The sequence below is a fragment of the Cydia fagiglandana genome, chromosome 2, assembly GCF_963556715.1.
Source record: "Cydia fagiglandana chromosome 2, ilCydFagi1.1, whole genome shotgun sequence".
Lineage (NCBI taxonomy): Eukaryota > Metazoa > Arthropoda > Insecta > Lepidoptera > Tortricidae > Cydia > Cydia fagiglandana.
Window position 1 is genome coordinate 19,869,764 of NC_085933.1, and position 14,389 is coordinate 19,884,152.

A 14,389-nucleotide genomic window follows, 5' to 3' on the forward strand; every position below is an offset into this window, starting at 1 on the left:
TACAGAAAGTCTTTGCAAATATAAGTACGGCTAATGGAACCTAGACTTTGTCACGGGATTAAATTATGTTAGGTACCTGCGTTTATTACTGCAGAGTTAATGCCAGAGTGAGCGTATTGTCTTTAAGTACTACCTAGTAGTAGTAGTAAACTCTTCATTGTACAAAAATACATTAAAAATAGCATGCAATTAGTAAGCAGTACAAAGGGGAACTTATCGCTTTGAGGGATCTATTTTATGGTGTTTAATACCTCCTCTATTGAATAGTTTTTTTTTATACCACGTCGGTGTCAAACGTGCATACGACCCGCTTGATGGTAAGTAATCACCGTACCTTATGGATTAATATAATTTATGGATTAGTATAGTTTAAAAGTTCTGGGGGTTAGTTAAAACAAACTCTACACTTCTACAGAATACAGTGTTACTCTTTGAAAACATCCCTTTAAAATCCCTTTGACGACCAGTCTGGCCTAAAGGGTATTGACCCTGCCTATGAAGCCGATGGTCCCGGGTTCTTTTTTTTTTATTATGAATGGGCTTACTCATGGCCACAGACTAGCCGAGGCGTAGACGTGGCCTACGATGGAGCGAGCTCGCCCAGAAGGTGCCTGTTCACTCTTGATTTGAAGGTCGAATCCTGGTAAGGGCATTTATTTGTATGATGAATGATGATACAGATATTTATTCCCGAGTCGTGGTTGTTTTCTATATATGTAAGTATTTATATATTATATATATCGTTGTCCGAGTTATGGCTATAACACAAGCCTTCTTGAGCTTACCGTGGGGCTTAGGCCAATTTGTGTAAAATGTCCTATAATATTTATTTGTTTTATTTATTTTTATTTTTAATCGGTTAATAGGGAGCTAGATTAAATAAATACTTTAACTAGTTTGACCTCTTTCTATTTTGAATTTTATTAACTAGTTTGAATTTTTCTGATCTAACGTGTTTCATCAATAGTTTTAAATAGTTAATTTACAATTGGTACCACATTTACACAAACAAGCGCAAGATATCAGAATAGTCATTTCAAGTGTCATTTCACTTTCAATTAGCGGTCCTTAATATTTTATACCTATTAAGACAGCTAACCCTTAGAAATGATTAAGCAAATCAAGTGCTTCACAGAGTGCTTCAATATACACCTGTATATATATTATACATTATGTTATATCCTTGTATACATAAGAGCAGTTATATACTACAAGGATACACATAGGTTACATTGCTTACTACACAATTACTTAGCTACTCGTACTTCTGAGAAGCCATTCACTTCGACAACAGATTAAACTGTGACAATCCCTCGGCACAAAGGTACATCCCTTACAGACATCTAAGTCACATTAATCAAGCCGACATAATAGCAGTATTTGCCAAGAGAGATGAAATAGTAATCTATTTACGTCTTATTAGTCATGAATAACATAATAACCGATTACACACCAGCCGACGGGTATACTCGTATTGTTACTGTTATAACTAAATGTTTATATTTTGACAATAAATAAATATACTTAGTCGAGATACTATAGGCCAGTCGATATGTCGAGAACAGAATGGTAGGTAAACTCTCACCTCTTTTTACCAAGAAAATGATCTGTTTGGGGATGTAATCAGTAACGTACAACTTGTATTTATTTTTGTTACATCCTGTATGCCCTGTATGTATTTAACCAACAACATTGAGTCACTAAAATAAAAGTCCGGGAAAGCAAACGCATTTCCACTATCAATCAGGAGAAAGCAATAGATAAAACATGCGTTTACATAAAAAAAGTTATTTTTGCCCAGTTGGATTTCGTTTTATTACATCACACTGAAAACGTGGATCCAAGCATAATGCTGTTCGCGATAAATGCTCTGTGTCAAAGTTTCCAAGTGGGCATAGAGAATTTGACGCCTGAATGAACGGGATTTGGATAAAAGGCGCCAAACACCGCCTTTTGTAGTCGGCGTGTTCACCTTAAACTAGAAACTTACAGCGGAAAAAAATCCCATTTCGGAATATAGTTCAGGCTGAATTCACAATACCTACCTATATTTTCAGTCATTGTATGTATAACTACGTCTTTCTCCTACCTAATCCAAAAATACAGTTAAACAAGATTATTGCTACCTACTCGAGCTCTCATCTCAAATATTTCTCAGATTGTGGAAGGCTTCCGTATACACTGTGACATATTTTTTAATACCACATCAGTAGTAAACAAGCATACGGCCTTCCTAATCGTAAGCGTTTACCGTATCCTATGGCCTACATGTCCATGCGCGTTGCTGACCCTTCAATAACCTGTACCATCCTTATTTATATGGACGCCATCCTAGAAACTTTCTACAGGAAATTTGTCCTGAAGTAGTAATTATTTAAAATTAATATACTTATATAGATAGATTAAAATGATTACAATCTGTGTTACCGCCTTACATTCTATGAGTTTAAAGGGGCCCACTGATAACCCGTTCGCCAGACGATATCAGCCTGTCAGTTTAACGCAAAATTTGACAGCTCCGAACAACTGACAGGCTGGTATCGTTCGGCAAACTGGTAATCTGTGGGCCCCTTAAAACACTGACTAAGACGAAGCATTCGGTTTGCCTTTTGCCGTAGACTGTTCTGCTTCAAAGACCCATTTAATAAATAAACCGAAAAGAAAACTCGTTTCCGCCTGTGTATTGGCCCACCAATTTTAGAGGTTAATAATTCAACGTCAGGAGCAACTCACGTCGATATTTTGCCGATGTGCCTTCTTGACAGTTGGGACTCCTCTGTCCCCGCTATATCCGCATTCTCTTTCATTTCTGATTGTTTTTTTTTTATGACAATGACGGCTTATGCAGTTATGGTGATAACATAATGGTGGTAGTATAGTTGAGTTTATGATGATAACATTTGGTTTAGTTTATGATGATAACAACAATTTTCAGATACCTTTTTTAAAAGTTCCTAGATTTTTACGACAAACATAACATACGGCGTTAAAACAAAAAAAAAATTACCAAATTGGACGGTACGAGTATTAACATAATTTGATCATTAACTTGAGCATTCGGGTTGTCAGTCGGTAGATAAGAGTCGTACTAGAAGAGACGCCTATACTCAGCAGTAGGCGATAAAGGGCTGATATGATGATAAGACACAAGTTAAATATTAAGGATGAATAAAAGCAAAATATTATATAAAAATCGTGATAGACCAATGCAGTACGCTATCTTAATATAAGTAACAATACTTATTAATGAAAACAACTTTGAATCAAAAGCACAAACTTGAAGTCACTTTTCAAAAGTCAACGACTCAAAAAGACAAATGTATAATCGGGACGTAAGTCATTTTCATCAGTTTTAAGCCTTACACGTGTTATTTATATAAATTTTCCACTGATTCCTTTATCCCCCGCCGAACAACGGAATGGAGTAAAAGTACAATAACGTGGGCAATAAAATGTAAAGGATAACATATTTATCCATAAACTAGGGCTGTTACAATAATTCTTTTACGGAAATGGAGCTGTTTATGTTTATAATGGTAGGATTGAAATAAACAGATTCCATTGTGGGTTAAAGAGTGCCGCAGATGCATATTCTGTGATGCTGATGGGATTATTACGAGTAATGTCTTGTTAAGTAAACGAAGTATATTCGGGTAATCCAATTCACATCTGTACGTCGTAAATCGCCCATAAATCAGCACTATCATCAGTCAGGATGTATGATGAAGTTTCATAGAGAATAGGTATCGCTTAAGTACATGTTAAGCAATGATGACTGCTTAAGATCAGGAAGGCCGTACGCTTGTATGCCGGCGCTGTGTAAAAAATGCTGATTCCTTATTTTACTAAAATAGCCCTGTTGAAGTTTAAAACAAAATAAACTTGGGCTATTTGTTTTACTTTTTTCATTTACAAAACAACCTAACCACAAAGAGGCACTTTGGCTCTCTAACCTGTCCCAAGAGTGACATCACTAACTTAAGAGGGAAAATTAAAATTTTACAACAGAAAAACTTTAGTTAAATTCTTATACCAGACTTCAAAATCTCAAACAAAACCGTATATCTCGTTCGACATTCAGACTTATTCATTATTAAAGTTAACTCCTTAACTTTCTTTAACGCCTGTCTCGAAAATTCTCTTTAAAAGCTCTACTTTGGTAGCGCGTACAGATTTGACAACCCTAATTAAGCTTCCTATCACAGCATAAAATAATTTCCAACAAAATATTGTTATACTGCCGATTCCCTCGGAATCTTGTTGATACCTTTTTTGATAGAGTTGCCAGTTGTGATACTTGTGATTACAACAAGTATTAGCTTGGAAGGGTTGTACTTTGTCGGTGACACAAAAGTTACAACATAAAACAAGGGATCGTTTTTCCCAGAGGCGCCATCTGTTCGCCCTCTAATGAATTAACTTTGAAAACAACGCGGCTTGTAGGGATGAGAAAATGTAACCTGAGTTTTATGTTTACTAGGTATCATAGAGCTTGTTAAATTAAATCAGTAATGTGACGTAAATTAAATCTAGGTACAAAGGAATGACAATGCACATTTTGGGATTAGTGTAGAAATTGCTGTGTGGGAAATAATGTTCAATATTTGCGAATATAATCTAAAGAGCCCAAGTCGCACTCACGAGTTGCCGCAGGCCGCAGCACGTGCTCCGATCACCACATCGCGCGCTCCAGCGCACTGCCGTGTCAAGCCAAACTCAAGGCTCCTCTTCACGTTGGGCCAACGCCAACGCCAACGAGGGACGCATTTATGCGTTAGAGGGAGCAAGTGATATTGCTATCTCATTCTACCGCATGGCTGCGTCCCTCGTTGGCGTTGGCATTGGCCCAACGTGAAGAGGAGCCTTCACGTATCTTGAGATACAGTAGTTTGGGTTAACCGGGCTAAATCGATTTAAAATAGTGTATTTTATATGATACAATAACCATTTTTTTTTCGTTCCGTTCAAAGCCATATTTTAGCCATATATTTTTAATCAGCCTATGTGTCCCACTGCTGAGCAAAGGCCTCCCCTCTCCCTTTCCAGTCCTCCCTACCATAATGCTGACTAAAAATAAAAACGTACTGTTCTTTTATTCTAAGTGACATTGTGATTTTTTTAAGATGCTGATAGGAGTTTTAGCAGTGTCAATTTGCTAGCTTAGTTTACCATAGCGACACTTGGCGTGCTTAAGTGAAAAATGTCGTTTTAAGCTTAAAGCCACTACAACTAGTGTAGAACGCTTATTCAACGTCCCACTTAATTTCTTTTACGGCGTGTTTCAGTTCAGTGAGACGCTCTTCGTTTATCAAAGAGTGGCCTCTGTAGGTGTTGGAGTAATTTTTTCTTGCAAATTAAAATCTTTTGTGGGGGTAGCTTCCGCTCGGGGCTTCTTAGCAGCACTTTTATATACCTACAGGGCACTTAGCGCCGTAATGAGGAGTCGTACATGTCATGGCTCCTCTACACGATGGGCCAACGCCAGCCGCTCCAAGGGACGCATTCATGTGTTAGAGGGAGCAAGTGATATTGCTATCTCATTCTACCGCATGGCTGCGTCCCTTGGAGAGGCCGGCGCTGGCCCATCGTGTAGAGGAGCCATCAAATTGAGAAGAGATTGGACCATAAGCCCACCATGCTGGTCCAGTGCGGGTTGGTGGATCGCCAGAGGCTCGTTTTGTTATTGAACAGGGTGACCATGAGCAGGAGAGGCTGGTTTGGGATCTGTAAGATGGCATTCAGACTCCTTATATCCCATCCTCCAATTATTATCCTCCCCTTTGTATATTTACTTTGGTAATTTTTGATCGTAAAAATAAGCTAGTTCCAAATAACGAATATTTACTTTGAAGTTTAATAAATTACCTATTAATGGTACGCCAGCAACGATTGCCTCGTCTGTTGATTGCATTCCTCCTTGAGTAATGAAAAGTTTTTTGGATGTCCTGTAAAAATATGTGAAATTCATTGGTGATAAATATTATTCTTTCAAAGGCATTCAAGTAATCCATGCCAGTATTTATTATGAATCGAAATAAATAAACAACAACAACAAATAATCTTAAATGGCTTGTTTCCTTTATGAGTTCTGGGAATAAAATTATCCGAGTGATTCACGGAAAAATTTAATTAAAATGATTCTATAATTAAAATGACACAACCCTTGCAATGAATATTCGTATTTTTGAGTAACACGCGTATTCGGGAAACGAGATAATCACAAGATCTAGAGACGATATAAAGATCAACTAGATTTACATTAGATATCGACTAGATGTGACTTGGATAACTAAGTCATAACTTGTGTCGAAATCGTTCAAGAGGACCTCCAGAATCGCGGAAACGTCAAATTTGACATCTATCTATCTCTATCTATCTTACAAATATCTTTAAATTATCCATATCGTAACTTGTTGAGGTCTAGTAGACATCAAATTCATTTTCCGAATCGAGCCGTAAGTTTCTTAGCAGCGAAGAATTTTCTATACGGCCAGGATATTAATAGACTAAACTCAATTGAGAGTAATGTGATGGTCGTCTAAAACGAGTAAGTCATGTAGGTCAGCAACGTCGGCATCAAAATTTTTTTCTCGTGATGAATAAAAATTCTGCCTGCATTCAAAGATGTCAATTAGCAATCAAAAGTATTAATTAGCTCAGTATCAGTATCAAAAGATGTTGCCTTGATAAACTCTGCGATTGATAAACTCTGGCTACAACCGTTCCATGTTCTGCAAAAATTTCGTTGAATGTGAAAATTATAATAATGGTCGCCTTAATATTTTACCAGGGTAAGGCATATACAGGGTGATTCATGAGACGTGAGCAGGACTAATCCTGCACACTCAGTAACTGATAATTGATCGATCACCGTCGTATTTATGTGAAACAACCACACTTTTTCCTATTTTTTAACTTTTTGGCGAGGGCAAATTTAATTCTCAACAATCATGGTCACCCTACAAGACCTAATTAATAAACATAAAACCTCTTTAACCTTAATGACAGCATTATGATTACGAAGAAAATAAACTGTCAAACTTGAGTGACATACGAGTTCTCAAAAGTAACCAGACCGTGATGACTGATGACATTCAATTTGACACAGAATATCGGTAGTTTAGTATTCTAATTGTAGGGTGACCATGCATGTCGTAAATAAATTATAACTTTTTTTTTCCAACACGACTTTAAAATTAACGTTAACCTCACTAATACTGATACGAAACAGTTGCTTATAATTTACGAAATGCGCAGTGTTAGTGCTGCTCACGTCTCCTGAATCACCCTGTATATTTCCCACATACGGCATTTCAAACATGTGTTATATTTTCGATTAGTAAGATTGACATTTTATTGTCATTTTTGAAATGTCAGCTTGGTAAAGGGTTAATGTCGACTTCTTATCTCGCTAAAGTTTAACTCAGAGATGTGAATAACCGAAAAGGTTTCTTATTCAGTAGCTAAATGACTACTGAATAAGAAGCCTTTTCGGTAGGAATTTTTTTATTTTCATATTAGTCGGAAGTGCAGGCAAATCTTCAGTATTCCATTTGCATAGAACGTCATAAGGTAATTTAGAGAATACTGTTAGCAGCAAACTCATTTTGTGTTCAGAGAGAGAGACGACGGGCTAAAGTTGGAACCAAAGAAAATTAAATCACTAGTTGGAACCAAAACTAACATAAATTACTCCGCGCGACGAGTTGAGGTATGACTTGAGATCCTGAAAGCAAATAATAGCAGCGTTTTACCTTACAATAAAACGCTTATTAAGCGAAATACCTTATTTGAAGCCTATTTAATATTTGAGAGACAGCGATACTGTTGACAGATGACGTAGCGGTTCACAATTGGCTGACACCTACCGTCATACCCCCACCTTAAACTTACGTTTGCAGTTTTAATCCCCTCCACCGGCCACCAGGGACCGTGGCTCGCTGCCACGGAGGTTGCCTTCATTGGATCTCAAATAATTATAAATAAAACGAAGTTGCAATAATACCACTTACCAAACGGTTGCAAATAATATTATTATTATTTAATTTTCCAATGTGAAATAAAACATAAACGTACCAGTATCTTGGGCTGTATAGACTATAGATGTTACTCATTGCATCCTGCATGGTGGGAGAAAAAACAATAAGCCAAAAGTACCCTCAACGGCCTTAATAAAAGTGATGTGGTTTATTGCAACCGAGTGTTGAAGCCACAGGCGAATTTAAAAATATAGGCTTCAAATAAGGTATTTCGCTTAATAAGCGTTTTATTGTAAGGTAAAACGCTGCTATTAAGCTTCAGTACCGTTATTTGAAGCCTATTTAATATTTGAGACGTGTCTGTGATCGCCTGGTGGTCCGAAAACGCCAATGTGATCCATTTATAATGATAAATGAAACTGATGGAAACAACGAGTACAAGTGCACTTAACAATCCGGGTACATGGATGAATGTGAACTAGACTAATGCTCTAAAGTGTGCAGTGACATATTTTACTATACATTATTGTTTAAAGACAGGTAAGGAGTGTTGTTAAAAGCAAAAGACATGTGTATAGAAAACTGTGTTTATTAAAATCATTTCTGCAAACAATCATGTTTTTATTTTCTCCATCCCACAATTATATTCATATCATAATTTGTGTTTCCATTTATTTCAAGGTCCACATTCTAACATAATTCTGTATTACTTTACTTATTTTATCTTGCAAAGAGGAAAATAAACTTTGATTATTGACACTTCTCAGTGTCCTGTACCCAGATAATTATGGTTACCAGATATTAGTATTAATAAGGCAGGATACAATTCAACTTATAGGCACACAAAAACGATTTTATACATTTTCTCAGAGCCTCTCTTGTTTCTTTCCAAAAATCTTAGTCTTAAAAGGCCATTAATTCATTTGAAACGTGCACTTATCACAACAATAATACATGCCATAATGTCTCTTATACTGCAGAAGTAGTCATGGCTTTTGGTCAATTAATTCATGGATTAACTGATTAGCTACTCTTACATGCCAGCTGTTGTACGATCTTAAATAGACAGTAGGTAAGTGATATATTGATGATTAATTTTGGTAGGGCTATAACAGCTTTATGTTAATCATCTGAAGGAGTTCAACCCTTTATCAAATACGATTTCTCTGCAGTCCTCATTGTGTACAGTGCGCAGCCATTCAGAATGTAATTGGCCTTGTAAAATATACCATACTCAGTTACAATATTAAAAATCTAATCATGTTGTAACAATCACAGTTTTTTCCCATGAATCGCTACGTTAGTAATGTCTCGCCCCAGAGAATTATATAAAAAAATATATTTGGGCCTAAGCCCATACTTTAACCAGCCTATGATGAGGTTTTATTTTATAACATGTTGGTATAATAATTGGGGCTAATATGGTAAGTATCTGGACTTTATTAATTCAACGGCTGTAATACAGCAAGAATAATAATAGGATTGTTTCTCGTAAGGATCTCATTACTTTTATATTGCAATTATGTACCATCAGGCAAGATGTATGGCCAAGCCATTATATCAAGGCGTTATATCTGAATAAACTTTACATAGCCTTTAGTTTAGGTAATTATTAAAATAAGGTGACCGATTAAAATCTTAAGTAAGCAATCAGAATTTTAAGCTCGTTCTGTATCATTAGTAATAAAAGCCCGTCCATTTCTGTTAACCAGCTACAATTTAATCTTGATAATTCTATCCGGAGAATGTTCTCCCGCTTGTTGTTGTATCGTCTGGTATTTTGCAACATATTACAATGTTTGCGCTCCTATTAAGCCTAGGTTTGGCTCGTGAGTAGATGATAGATCTACCTTCAATAAGCGTTTTAATAAATTACAATTCGCATTGTTTAAAATATATGAGTAATAGGCCATGCTAGCTGGTAGTTCTAGCTTTGTCCACGAATGCACCTTATTTCGGGATTAATTGCACTACCTGGTGCAAGCTCAAGGTATATAGACATAACATAACTACTTATCTCAACAAAGAGATGTTATTGCCTGACAGGTTAGATAGTAAGGTTCTTCGTTTTCATGTATAATAATATTAATAATCAGTATTTATATATTCATTTGGCATTAATCAGCCTTCGTATTTTCAAGTTTTTTAAGAAAACCGAATGATACATCACTTCAAGTTTTAGCATCAATTCAATCAAACGGTTGCGTGGGCTATAGCGCCTTTGCATAGCTTTAAATCGTTCAATGGTCTATAATAAAATGATTTAAATAAAATTTAATGTTAGGTATCTCAGTGAGCTCACTGATTTTCACCTAGGTATATTTGCAACATTCGTAGAGCAAATAGATACAGGTACATTATACATTATTGTTGCCAAATGCCAAAGTAATGAATGTGTGAAAAAATTTCACAGCACACCAATTAATGAGCATTGGTATAGAAATAACCCTCGAGTTTGTGAGCTTACATTTTCCAAGGAAAATCATAACCTACGGTCAGGTTTTAGGTTTGCAAGTAAATTCGAATGAATAGGTAAATACAGTCTTTCAATTGCGAGAAGTGCGAGGGTTCAAGAAAAGGTTCTGTTATGAAATGATATGAAATTGTCTAGGGAATCTAGGACATCTATCTTTAAAGCCTGAGTTCATCATCTATCAGTCGTCATTTGGATTGATACCAAAAAGGCTTTCTTTCATTTGGACTGCCAATGAGTTGATGAACATACCAATTGTGGGTCATACACATTTTATATTATGGTTAACTTGTTCACGTCTTTTCTGTAGACAACGCAAATTTAAGGGAGTTTAAAGCTATTTTTTATGCTGCACCATTACAGGCGGGATACATCCAACATTTGTTTTTATGTCCATGGGAGGTACCGTTTTCTAAAATGTGTTTAACCCACGTGGGCTTAAATGATGAATGAATGGTCAAGAACCTTGAACCATTCCAGGGCATTATATTTCTATTTTTAAATGACTCGCATTATGTTGCAGCGGGGCGGCCGGCTAATTAAATTCAATAGCAATCTCCAAATTTTTTGTTCAACGATTAGTATCTAGATTATCATGACCTTGGCCATTGAATGGGCCGCGTATGAATCACACACTTTCGAATCCAGACTTTGGGTTTGTTAAAAACGGGATTCGTCTCGTTTTTGGTGATCTAATATTACTGACCCAAAAGCCAGTTAACACAGTGTCAGCGCGAGCTACGCGTTCCAAGCGTGGCCGATAACACGAGAAAATCTTTACCTATGCAACGACCAGCCCCTACGAAAAGGGAACCCGCCTAGCGGGTCGCTGGCAGCGAGTGTGTTAAGACTTATTTTACCCTCTTAGGATCTTGTAATGTTAAGATTAGGGTCATCCCGGGACAATTTAATGTTTTGGGGTGTGTTTTCGCAGCAAGGCGAAAATATGATTAAATTCTCAAATGCCTATGCCGTAGGCAGAGATTGACATGAGGGGTGAATTATATTGGCATATTGAAAAACATGTTAAATAGATACTTGTATGGTAAATGCTTTGTAGTAGCAATATTTGGTTAATGAAACCATGACCTAATTGATACCCACTTGCGCAGCAGGCTAATGGATGTTTCACGCCCTGCGGTAGGCATTTTGTATGATTTTAACATACTTAGCGTGTTTACGCTTTAAAATTGTTTAACTTTAGTCTCACAACTAGAAAGCAACCCTGCTTTTTACAGATTCCGAACAATGTCTGACTATAAGTTATTTTTCGCCATGACTAATAATTTTCTACACCTTGCGCAGGCGGAATAAGTGGTATATGGAGCCATTGTTGATTATATTATGCCAGTCTTATAGTGCCTATTTTGTTTCATCTGCTAGCGTAGCAGGTTAATGAAGATCACACGCCTTGCGCAGGCGGCGTATCTTCAGTTGGCTCAATAATAATATTCACACGCCTTACGCAGGCGGGAAATGTTAAGTATGTTATTTGTATTATATACGCTTTTTCAATAATATTTCCGCTAATACCCGCATAGGTACGCAGCTGGATAATTATGGTAGTAGGTCTTGGCGGACATCCATAATAGGTAGTATAGGTACCATAAGTTACGTAATAGTAGTAAATTTCTCCACACCTTGCGCAGGTGGGTATTTTTAGAGTAAGTATGCTAATTTACATGATGCAAGATTGTACTACTCTGCTTACGCAGCAGAATATTTATCATCCCTTGTGCAGGCAGCGTCCATAACTACCCGACCTCATACTTTCAATTACTTTATTATGTCATGAACAGAAAATTAATTCGAACCTCCTTTTTCCACAAGGGTTATTATTATAGCAAAGGGTTAAATAGTGCTTCTCCTGTATGTGGGTATACATATATGTATAGCAGATATAAATTTTTCACATAAACACACAAACAAACTGAATAGAAATATGTCACTTTTACATACAAGAGTTTCACTTTTAAATCCCTTGCTTTAACTGAAAGTGCTTTTGCAGTGGCACTTTTTATTATTAGGTACAGAGATACTGACGGTACTGTGCATTTAAAGTCGTATTATTTAAGAAAAAACTTTCCAAAGGATATGAACACAAAGATTGAAAATAAGTATTCGATGTAGGTTTGTTAGTTACCTTTCGTCCCTCAGAGCGAAAATAGAAGCTCCGCGACAGCGGGGCTTCGTCAACTTTAAGGCGGACATGACCGTAATATGGAAACCAACACGATACTAGAGTACCTGTTTAATGGGCCATGGCGATACCAAACATAGGTAGTATTTCCTGATGATGATGGCCTCATATTGTAGCATATTTCAGACATTTTAGCCCCTTTTTCAACCAGTTTGAAAATTAGGGGGTTCTCTGTCGACAGCACAGTACCAGAAATTATGGAAATGCACGGAAAATATCAGGTCATATACCTTACTATCATTATTATTGTAATTAGACTAAGCTTACTTAATGCGAGAACACAGATGGTTTAGCATAACATACGACGGCACAGAGCGCGTCTTTTAAAGAACACCGAAATTAATTGGCAGTTCTATTCTGTAATAAGAACCTTACAGTCCCCTTTGGAAGACAATAAAACTGAGGCCTATAAATTGCCATTCACATTCATCTTCTTTTTTTTTTTTTTTTTAATGACCTGTTCCGTGCTTATGACGAATCGATTCACTGTAAACAAATTAAATAAAAATCACTAGGGTACTTACGCGACGGCTGCGCTGCACTCGCGATGTGAATCGATCAGGTGTCCTCTAAACACGTTGACGAACACGAGCTGTCCGTCAAATCCTTTAAATTATTTATATCAAACATCGAACGGTAACACCGTTTTTAAAGAATACTTTAAATTAGTACTTACAAAAAAATTCTAAGAATCTAAGGATTTCTAAGAATTTTTTGTAGTGAACCGAACGTTCCGACAAACAGAACGCCAATGAAGGCAACTTCCGTGGCAGCGAGCCACGGTCCCTGGTGGCCGGTGGAGGGGATTAAAACTGCAAACGTAAGTTTAAGGTGGGGGTATGACGGTAGGTGTCAGCCAATTGTGAACCGCTACGTCATCTGTCAACAGTATCGCTGTCTCTCAAATATTAAATAGGCTTCAAATAACGGTACTGAAGCTTGATAACATGTTTAAACCGTACATGTCATTGTTTAGTGAAACAATTTCGCTAGAAAATGCTGAACATTGTATTTACTGTTTGCTTAAAGTAATATCGTAACAGAGGTAGCCATTTGGTATAAGCGCGCGACTTGAAACCAAAAGTTAAACCCTAGTTTCGTAACAATTAATTATTAGAAATATCATTTGCTAATATAGTGTAGTAAATAAAGGTAGTGGACCCCGCAGTAATTCCTCAGCCAGAAAAAGCTTTACAGTATGATAAAGTATCAATAAATAAAAAGTATTGTATAAATTTCCAAAGAATAATAATAATAGTATTTAAGTAAATACCTAAAGTCTTAAATCGTTAATATCTTTTTACGGAAAATTGCTCCGTTTAAACTTTCTTCTCCGGACATGTTCATGTAACGTATTGCAACAATATATGAAATATCAAAAAAAAAATCCCCGCAGAAATACCAATATTAACAAAATATAATTTTTTGGTGTGGCTTGGACCGGAAAATTGCTCAGTCTAATTTTTTCACTGGAATGCCATTTTATTGCCGATTTATACATACAAATTGAAAATCTAAAAAATTTACCATGTAACTATACTTTTTTTCAGAAATTGTCTTTTAACTCGCTGTGGAAAATTTCTCTATCCATTTTATTTATTGAATTATGTTCAAAGTTTCCTTTCCATTCAACTATAAAAACATAAAATAACGAGCGTATTCAAAACTAAACATATCGGGAACAGTGTATAGGGAGCGGGGTGTACAAGGGATGACAGTTCTTTTGGATATTTTGGA